The sequence below is a fragment of the Notothenia rossii genome, assembly GCF_949606895.1.
Source record: "Notothenia rossii genome assembly, chromosome: 1".
Lineage (NCBI taxonomy): Eukaryota > Metazoa > Chordata > Actinopteri > Perciformes > Nototheniidae > Notothenia > Notothenia rossii.
In genome coordinates this window covers 21,948,360-21,959,611 of record NC_136912.1, presented here as the reverse complement: position 1 = coordinate 21,959,611, position 11,252 = coordinate 21,948,360, and positions in this window count along the sequence as shown.

Here is an 11,252-nt window from a genome sequence, read left to right as displayed (position 1 = left end):
CACACACACACACACTTGCTTTTTTTATAAGTGATCCTTCATCTCTCCGAATCCCTCTCTAAAGCTTCTCTCCTAACCCCTTCTTATGCTGTCTATAAAGATGTCTCCCATTCTTCTTTTCATTCTTTCTCTGGCAAGACGTTGAAAAAGCTTTAATATGTCTCTCTCCGTCTTAACACTCAGGCCTAGATATAGTATAATATAGCTCTTATGTCCCTTAAAAACAAGAAATAGAGTATACAATATAAATCCCCCTTGATCCACCACAGTGGCCATTTGCTTTGTTAATGAAATACAATTCAACCAGCTTTGCTGCAGTGTAAACCAGTGAAAGAACTGAAAGGCATTCCTGTAAAAATCCATTATATTCTAATACCTGCAGTTTCACTCATCTGAGTTAAAACATATATATAGTTTGAAAAAGTTGCTTAGTCAAATTAACACATCCATTAACAACAATTCATTCAGGTCACATGCAGAGATGGCAACAGTACACACATCCTTTACTCAAGTAGAAGTACAGATAATCGTGTTTAAAAATAATTAACTAAACTGACTTAACTTATTTACTCAAGTAAAAGTAAAGAAGTATGGGCTTCGAGATGTACTTAAGTAAAAAGTACCCATAACTACCAGCTGTTTTAAAGAGTAACTGACCTCCCTTTATATTACATTTAAGCAATAGCTCACGACAGGCCGTGGTATATGCTCATTATATCACAGCTAAGGGGCGTGGTTCGGCCCGACGCGAAGCTGAGGGTCGACAACCCTCAACAACAGCGTGCAAGCTGGGAGAGCCAGACCGCAGTTCATTTCCTCATATTCCAAACGAGAAATTACGGTAGCAAATCACCCGGTTCTTTACGACCAGAACTATTTACCGGGATACAAACCGGTTGCTTTGTATGTCGGGGGCGGAAGATTCATGTGATTGGTTGTTGGTCGCGTTGCTCGCAAAAAATCCCTAAGCTCTCAGACACGCCCAGCTCCAAGATTTTCAAGATTTTTTTCAAAGCTGCTGTGTGGACGGGGCGTGAGTGCGTTCGACCAATAAAATACAAACTTGAAGAAAACAGAATCATATAAGTACATCAGGTTTCATAGAGCTAAAACATTTCAAGTGCTACTTAACTGGCTTTAGATAAGCCAGCCCTTTATTAGTATATAAGTGCTTTGTTAATAATTCTATCGCTCAAAGTGGAGTCGAAAGAGATGAGTTTTCAGTCTGCGCCGGAAGATGTGCAAGCTATCTGCTGTCCTGATGTCAATGGGGAGCTCATTCCACCATTTTGGAGCTAGGATAGCAAACCGAAGTGTTTTTGCTGATGGGAACTTGGGTCCCCCTCGCAGTGCGGGTGCAGCGAGCTGTTTGGCTGATGCAGAGCGGAGTGCACGTGCTGGGGTGTACAGTTTAACCATGTCCTGGATGTAGGAAGGGCCAGATCCATTCGCAGCATGGTACGCAAGTACCATTGTCTTGAAGTGGATTCTAGCAGTTACCGGAAGCCAGTGAAGGGAGCGGAGGAGCAGCGTGGTGTGGGAGAATTTTGGAAGGTTGAAGACCAGACGAGCCGCTGCATTCTGGATGAACTGCAGAGGTCGGATGGCACGTGCAGGTCGACCAGCCAGGAGGGAGTTGCAGTAGTCTAGGCGTGAGATGACGAGAGCCTGGGACAGAACCTGCGTCGCTTTCTGGGTCAGGTGGGGACGTATCGTCCTGATGTTGTAAAGCGTGTATCTGCAGCAGCGGGTTGTAGCAGCGATGTTTGCAGTGAAGGACAGTTTGTTATCTACGGTCACACCCAGATTCCTTGCGGTCTGAGTCAGGGAAACAATAGAGGTGCCGATGTTGATTGTTAGGTCAAGAGTGGGACAATCTTTTCCCGGAAGGAAAAGCAGTTCAGTCTTGTCAAGGTTGAGCTTGAGGTGGTGAGCAGACATCCACTGAGAGATGTCAGCTAGACAAGCAGAGATGCGTGCGACGACCTGAGTCTCTGAGCGGGGAAAGGACAGAATTAATTGGGTGTTGTCAGCGTAGCAGTGGTATGAAAAACCATGCGGGTTAATGACAGATCCGAGTGAGTTTGTGTACAGGGAAAAGAGAAGGGGAACAAGAACAGAGCCCTGAGGGACCCCTATAGTTAATTGACAAGGGTCGGACTCGGACCCTCTCCAAGTTACCCCGTAGGTACGGTCTTTAAGGTATGAGGTGAGGAGGGAAAGTGCAGAGCCTGAAACTCCACGTTCTTGGAGAGTGCGAAGGAGGATCTGATGATTCACCGTGTCGAATGCAGCAGACGGGTCCAGAAGGATGATGACAGAGAAGAGGGAGGCTGCTTTAGCAGTGTGCAGTTCCTCAGAGACAGCAAGGAGGGCAGTTTCTGTGGAGTGACCTGCCTTGAAACAAGACTGGTGCGGATCCAGAAGGTTGTTCTGATGGAGATAACAGGAGAGTTGTTTAAAATAGAACAATAATGTCATTGTTAGCTAATGAATGTTTAGATGCTGAACAACGGCAAAATGACAAAGTTTTCATTGGTCCCTCTTGTTTAGAGAAGATCGGGAAATGATGGATACACGGATCGTGTTAAAATCAATAGGCACGCAATGTCTCTAAATAATAATGATCACGCCACCAAACACAGATTAAGACTAAAGTAACCAGCCTGTTTTGAAAATGTAAGAAGTAGAAAGTACAGGTATTTGTGTTAAAAAGGCAAGAAGTAAAGGTAAAAAGTCATCAGAAAATAAGTAGTGGAGTAAAGTACTGATACCAGAAAAATGTACTTAACTACAGCAACAAAGTATTTGTACTCCTACTTCACACTTCTGGTCTCATGTCAGAAAAAAACAGAACAATTCTTAATCCAGAATAAGACTTTGGAATTTACAAGGCTCATTACTTTGAACGGGTTTACAAAATGAATACCCACATTTTCATTGGTGTGTTTTCCTTTGATTTGACCTGTCACTGATCATCACAGTTTAAAGTAAACATGCTCCTCCTGCAGCTCAGAAAAGAATTCTGGTAAGTAAAGAGAAAAATAGGTAGAAAACCAAGTCCCCTCTTCTTTTTCTTAACACTTCAAAAACTATAATGAACAAATAACAATAATACGTTTACTTTATTAGAAAATAAATATGGAAACTAACTCTCAATCCTTATGTCATATTCAAATTATTCTCTATATAAAGCATAAGGATTTGATTATGTTCTAACTCGTTCTTCTTTTATAATCAGTTTAAGAAAATGAATATAAAGCGTTTTTGACAAGTTCTTAGTCTCTGACACTTTTTTAATGGTTTAATTCAAGCAGCAGCAGCAGCTTATGTCTTTAACTCTCGGCAGCCTTAGTCTTAAACGCTCTATTCCTGTGTTGAATAGCTCTCCCAGCAGCGCCCCTGGAACGTCATCAGCTTTGGAAATGCTGACAGACTGAAAAAGCAGCTGAGTCATTCTTAATGAAGATCAGGAAGCTTTTCCTCCTTTCCTCCTTTCCCTCCATCATCAGAATAACAAGCATGCTGGCACAGACAGCATAGGCTTACCCCACTGGAAATGTACCGCTACAGCACTAGCTGTCAAAAAGTTACAGACCGTGGCAAATAAAAAGGCAGGACCAGAACACATTTTTACCTTCCATACTTCACCTTTATTTGTCCGATCAGATTCTCACTCCTCCACAGATGTCAATTCTTTATTTGCATTGTTCAAATATCTCATAAGAATGTTGTTGAGTCAAACCATTCTGGATGGCCGCTGAGTGACCGACCGTTGCAGTAATACCAGGGGGGAAGAAAAAGACTCTATTAAAGAATCAGCAGGCTTTAAATCTTTTGTAGCCGTTATCCTTTGCAGCAAGAACTGTTTATTGTAGCCACAATCCCTTGAGGCAAGAGGAAACTGTTTACACCTGGCTGCAAATAATATAAAACGACATCTGTGCAAATATTATCCCAGGCAGGAAACCATGTTGCAGTTAAACTCTGAAAATCCGACATTGTGTAGACCAAACTATATGTCACAAATTCAATCATGCATGAAGCACAAACTAAGCGTGGCTGTCAAGCAGCATACATAAATCTTGGACAATGTGTGAGAAAGGAAAACGACTGAGTGGCAGAATCATGTATGAACGCACATTACTATAGAAAATCCTGCTCACTTTTATTCCAGCCATTTATACATTCAATGCTTTTGATTTGAATTTGCAGAATACTTTAGAAAAAACGGTGACACACTTATCAACCAGCCGAATGATATTCAGATCTCAGGTCATGAGGGATGTGGCTTTGGTGTCAGATGTTGTATCTCATTTCGAGTGACTCCTTTTTGCACTTGAACATCAGTTGTGCTTCCAGGACAAGTTTGCTGTAAAGGAAAAAAGATGCATAACATGTGACACTGCAGTCAGTGACGCAATAACAAACATCAGTGAATAAAATGAAATAACAGATGGGAAATGCGAATGCAAGTCACATGCTTGAAAGAGATTGTCTGATGAGGGGAAAAAGGAAAGAGTAGACGGTTGAAGAGAACAGATTAAGGGCTGTAATGAATGTGCTGTAATCTTGGCAGTGTTGATCTCATTATTTGTTTATTTCTCCTCACACCTGCCTAGACACGCCGTTCCACAATGTTTCCCCTCTTCATTAGTAAGGAGCTACTGCTGTGCGCTAATGCATGTACTCGGCTGATGTTCATGTCCTGGGCGTTTTGTGTCTGTTTGTGCGGGAGGATCAGTGTCTGCGTATGTGTGTGTGAAAATGTTTTCCTTCTGATTAAACTCCTGCAGTGAAGCGGTACCACCCGTGTCTCTGCAAACTCCTCCTGCATCTGACCTTTTCTGTTGAACGTGTGAACACACACATGTGACGTGCACCGTGCACACATGTCCACACTACTGTAGCTGGTGATGGATGGGGTTATTACCTGAAGCTTTTAAGGGGCAGAAAGGTGTTTAAGAGAACAAACACACCTGCCTGTTTGTGCTTTATCATCAGGAATTAACTCACACACACACACACACACACACACACACACACACACACACACACACACACACACACACACACACACACACACACACACACACACACACACACACACACACACACACACACACACACACACACACACACACACACACACACACACACACACACACACACACACACACACACACACACACAGTGCAGGGGTACACCTTATCCAACATATGCAATATTCTTAGGAAACATTAGCATTTAGCGAGAGGAGACGGTATATTCTCACCCAAATTTGTTTTTAGCTTTGTCTCACGCACACTCTGTCACCTGTGAAAATTATTCATTAATGATTTATTGAGACTCACACAAGCCACCCATGCTTATAAGGCTGACTATGCTTTGCATTTCAAACACAACATTAAGTGGAGATAAACACTCTCACATACACACATATACATATTTTATAGACTTATTGTTGCCAGAATGTATCTGCATTAGGGCATTTTAACACTCTGCATGACCTTGCTCTGTTGCTTAATGCAAAGAAAAACACAGCTGAAGAAAAAAGAAAGAAAGTTGTGTCTGGGAGTTGATCATGCTCCCCGGCAAAAGAGACGATTCAAAACGCATATCATTTCACGCGTCACTCAAAAGGACATATTACTTTCATCCGTCTCCCTTTCTTACTTCCACCGTTTCTGACTCCCCTCTCTTCTTCCCTCTGTCTCCCCCATCTCCATTTTTGCTGATTGCTTTGCACCATTAATATTTCATGTGTAATGTGGCTCTTTTGGATAGTGTGAGCATGTGTATGTGCCCCTGTGAGGCTGCATTTGTGCATGTTCGCACACACAAACTGTGCTTCTGCACATGCCTGTGTTTGTGTGTCTGTGCCGCAGTATCAAATTCTGCTCTCACAGCTGTCGGCTAGTCTCAGCTTGGTTGTGATCTGTCTGTCTACCTCTCAACCTTCAACCTCTCCTGTTTCACTCGCTTTCTTCCTTTCTTTCAAGTTTTTCATCTGCTTCCCTCTGTTTCCCTCTCTTATCTTTTATTTCCCACTGCCTCCTTGGTATTTTCCAGCATCCTCCTGCCTCTTTCCCTCAATGCCCTCTCCATCCCTCCCTCTGAGCCATTCCACCCCCACCCCTTTTTTTCTCTTGCATTATGCTTTCAATCTCTGGCTGTTTTCACCTCTCAGCCTTTACTTCTTAAAATACTTCTGAGATTGTCTTTTTTCAATTCTAAGCTTGTACTTGAGAAATAAAGCTGTTATGTGAAAACAGAAGTGTAGTTTCTATTGAAGATATGTTATGCATTTGTGGATGTACTCGGATCTTTACTTACTGATTCTGCAACAAGTAAAAGTCCTTTATTCAAAACATAACTTGAAGTACAAATTAGCATCATATATTCTTGAAAAGCAAAATATGAAAGTATTCATTCAAAATTGCCCTTTTCAGAGTAATGATTGAATAACAAGTATTAATACACTATTATGTTGGCTTCGTCACTTCAAATATACAATATATGCCGGAATTGTAGTGAAGTATAATTATAAATGAGAAGAAAATATAATAACGTGAAGAACAAGTATCTCAAATGTGTTCTTAAGTAAATACATGTGTGAATGTACTTAGTTTATTATATTTGCATTCATTTAAAACAACGTCTGTTCAGTTCATTTTTCTACCAAAGGTTAATTCAGACTGTCAAGATGGATATGTTGAAGAACAGGATAAATAGTAGGATGAGAAAGCGTTAGATTCGATGTCAGTCTCCCGTTACGTGACTGTACTCCCTGTCTGATTGTTGATGGAGTTCTGCTGGGCGAGAGAGAGGCAGCGGCAGCAGTCAAGTGACAGCTTCATATTAACAGGAGTTATATGTAGAATCGGTTCGACCTCTCCGCCAAATGAGAGGGGACAGGATATTCTTGGAGTGTGTTTAGAGATATAAAGTTGGTCAGTTTGATATGGAAAGTTCTACTCGTAAAATACTGCTACCACTCCGAAAAGTTCAGAGGTTGGAACGGCTTTATATTGCCTGTCATAAAGCATCTTTAAATGTCTCCTCAGGCAGCACTTCTAGCTGGTGTATGTGTGTGTGTATGTGTGTTTGTGTAAGTCTGTGTGTCTGAGTGTGTGTGCAAAAGAGTGTGCTCCAAAAGCCTCCTGCTGATTACAGGCACACACTGTTCCCTACACCTTAATGAACAGAATCACCACTGACACACACACTTTCCATTTATTACCCTTGTCTCTCATTATGACATTTCCGTGCATGCGTTGCCCTGAGTGTATGTGTGTCTTCCTTCCTGAGTGAATGTATAGATGTGTGTCTGTGTGTATGCATTAACTCTGCTCCATCGTTGGCCCAGGCGTGTGATTGGCTGCGGATGTGAGTGAAGGTTGGCACGGCAACATTTCCGCAGAAGGCCGTAAAGCAATAGGCCTGGAGCGCAGGCAGCATCTGCCCCTCGGCCGCTGCCAAAACAGACACACACACACACATTTTGAAATGCATGGATTTGAATAAACATTCACACTGATTGACATACATGTATTGACTCACACTGGATAATTCAGAATCTCTCATTTAGCCACAGCTCCTCATGCCTCAGCGTCTTCTCTCTCCTGGCACTCGTCCTGCATTCTCTCACACTAATGACCTCTCCCTGTCTCCTCTCCCCTCTCTGCCACTGCTTTGTCTTTCACTCTTATATTTAATTCTCCAGCCCTCCACTCTATTTTTTACATTCCTTTAAGCTGTCCTTTTCTATCACGAGCACTAAGGTAAACTGTATCTGTCAACCTGAGGCTCATTTTCTCCCTCTTCACCTTTCCTGCCCTGCGACAGCACCACACCACTCATTATATAGGCCTGCCCCTGTCCTCACTCTCACTACAGGCACACACACTCACATGGACACAGGCATTTACCAAACACCCCCCTCCAACACACACACTTTCACTGCTCTGCCACCCACGCTTGGGCTGTTGTGGCCAAGAGAATCTGTCATAACTCAAAGGCTGACCTTTCCTAAGACACTGCTTCAGACAGATGAATAGCCCTATACTGTAGCACTGTGTCTATGTGCTGTTGTGTGTGTGTGTGTGTGTGTGTGTGTGTGTTTGTGTGTGTGTGTGTGTGTGTGTGTGTGTGTGTGTGTGTGTGTGTGTGTGTGTGTGTGTGTGTGTGTGTGTGTGTGTGTGTGTGTGTGTGTGTGTGTGTGTGTGTGTGTGTGTGTGTGTGTGTGTGTGTGTGTGTGTGTGTGTGTGTGTGTGTGTGTGTGTGTGTGTGTGTACATGTGTGAGTTTTGGTGTGACATTTGTCAAGAGAGCATGCTTTTATTTTTGCACACGTGTGTACGGGGGAGTGGTAATGCATCATTGGTTTGAGCCTGTGTGTGTGTGTGTGTGTATACGTGTGTGTATGCGTGTGTGTGTGTGTGTGTGTGTGTGTGTATGTGTGTGTGTGTCATAAGGGCTATGGCCTTGGTGGAGATAAATAAAGGGGTGATAGAACAATTCGATTACAAGAAAGTGTAAGAAAAGAAAGCAAACCGAGCTCTATACAAAATGTAAAAAGCCTTACAAGCTGCTCATCCACATTCATTGTGTTACTGTTTTGCATTTGTGAATTGATATTATAAATAAATGATGAAATGAATAATTAAAATGGCTTTTTACTTCTGCATTAAAGACCTCAAAACTGCGTAGGCTTGTTTATTTCACCGTGTGGAGGGCAAATTTACCGAGACTCTCTATGTTCTTAAAGGCCCTCTGGACATGTTAGTACACTATTGATAATCAATACAGCTTCTGTCCCGCTATTTCTACATCAAAGGAATTGTAGTCTCTCTCTCTTCTCCCAAGTCTACCACATACAGGCGTGTATGCAGGCACATTTTACACACCCAAGTGAATATACAAATCTGCATACGGCGCATACACTGGGATAGATATACGCACACACACACACACAAACAAGTATAATAATAAACACAGAGCCTTTCTGGCAATGTCTGTTTTTCTTTTTCTGAAGAAATTAAAAGGCAAGGTGGTATCAAGAGAACTCTATCGTATCTTACTTTATTTGGGTTCTTTTTTTCTTGGGAGAATTATGAGCATAAATGTTTGGACCTGCCTGTTGTAACTGCACATCTTTGTTTTCCCAAGAGCTTAACATACTTTACTTACTATCCTATTGTAAGAAAGCCAATACCAGGGACAAACATCTCAGCAAAAAACAAAAATGCACTTCAGGTCTTTCTTCCTCTATCTCCATGATATCCACAAAAGCCATGGTAACAACGTTGCCATGACCACCTTAAACCGCTGGCAACAGAGTACATTGGAAAAGTAATGTCAAAACATTAAGCTAAAGATTTCATTCCGAGGACAGTGTGACTGATGATTTAAAATGTCACTCTTTAGACTTTGTTTTGGTAGAACACACACACACACACACACGCACGCACGCACGCACGCACGCACGCACACGCACACACGCACGCACGCGCACACACAACACACCCTAACAGACTGCATGCTCATAAGTAGAGATAAATTATAGATCATGTTCCCACTCAGAGCTTGTGCCTCTGCCAGACAGAGTTTTTGGGGGCTAAAATGCTGAGATAGTGTTTCATCTCGGACAAAAGTGTGCGAAAACCTGTCAAAGGTTCACACTTAAACAATTACCCTGTTACTTCAGTATTTCTGGATAAAGTTGTTTTTCAAACTAAGTTGGTATTTGGGAATAATGCCAGGAGATTCTGAGTATTATTGATTCTTAAGGCATGAACTGTATTTCCTTTGTAAAAACAATATCATCAAACAATTTGTATTTTAAAGTTAACAGTGTAACATCGAAGACATCTTTCTTCTGTAAGGCATTTGACAGTCTTCTGCAAGTTCCTTTTTTTTAAGGACGAATATAGCCAGCCAATAGGATTTCAGCCCTCGGTTCTATTCCATCTTGTGATATTTTGGGTATTAAAATATACACCGGGTTGAATTACAACACATTAAAAGCAAAGATGTGGTCTTAATAAATTGGGAATCCAAAAACAAATTGCCCTAAATCTTTTGGTTGCATGTTTTTTAAATGTTTTTAAGAGGTTAACTTTGGTTTTCCTTCACCATTCATTTTGAGCGGGTGCTTCTGGAGATCAAGTGTCATGTTATTTGCAGTCAGAGGATTGTTTTGGACCTGTACACATTTTATCTCTGTCACTTCACTTTATGTTTTTTCACCTAGAGAAAAAACAATGCCCTGCCATTTTTCATCCAGTGTGAGAGGACAACGCTGAAACCTGATGTAAACAAGACGAAAGTCTTTCTCTGGTCTGCATCCCCTTAACAATTGTGTGTATTGAGCTATACTGTATTGTACTCATTCTGCAATCTGTTAATACAATTTTCAATCAATCAATCAATCAATCTGTTCCAGGAACAAATCACTGCATGAGTTTGGGTTTCAGCTTTGGTGTACATAATACAGCAGGATCATTATTTTCACAGCAAGAACAATACTATTCCTATTAAGTTCAGTTATAGAAATAACTATTTGCTTAACTATTTGCTAAACTGATCGTTACCATGGAAAAAAATAAATACAGTTTTTCCTAAATCTAATTTCTATGAAAACCTTTGTACTCACCCACTAAGTAGAATATGCCTACTGCTTTGTTTTTAATTAAATCCCATCAATCTTATCTAAATGTCTTGTGCCTTAAGGGATAGGCATATATATATATTTTAAACACTTCTTATACTTCAACAGCTACTTGTTTTCTATTAGTGTAAACCCTTTGGTGTAACGTTGTTTGTAATAGAAGAGAAGGTTCCTTCAATCTTATCCTGCGTACATAAATCTTTTGCCGCAGAGAAAAGGCAATGAGTGGAAGGAAAACACTGCAGTATTCAAGATTGAATTGGATAACATTTGTTCAAAAACTGAATTTGGCAAAAATAACAACATGTTCTGTCTTTCCTTTTTGAAGACAAAACACAGATTGATCAAAACGAGGACGCAGCCATATAAAAAAAAAAGGACCAACGACATGACACAGAGAGAATAAAGGTTAGTACTCCTGGAAACACTGTGTACTGTATTTATATTACCACTATATATATATCAAGTTCCCCATAACAACTATACTTTGTCACTGGATACTCTTATCCTCCATGTATAGAGCAGCCCTGTTTGCACTTATGAGTCTTCAGGGATTGAAATTACACTTAAAGACAATAATG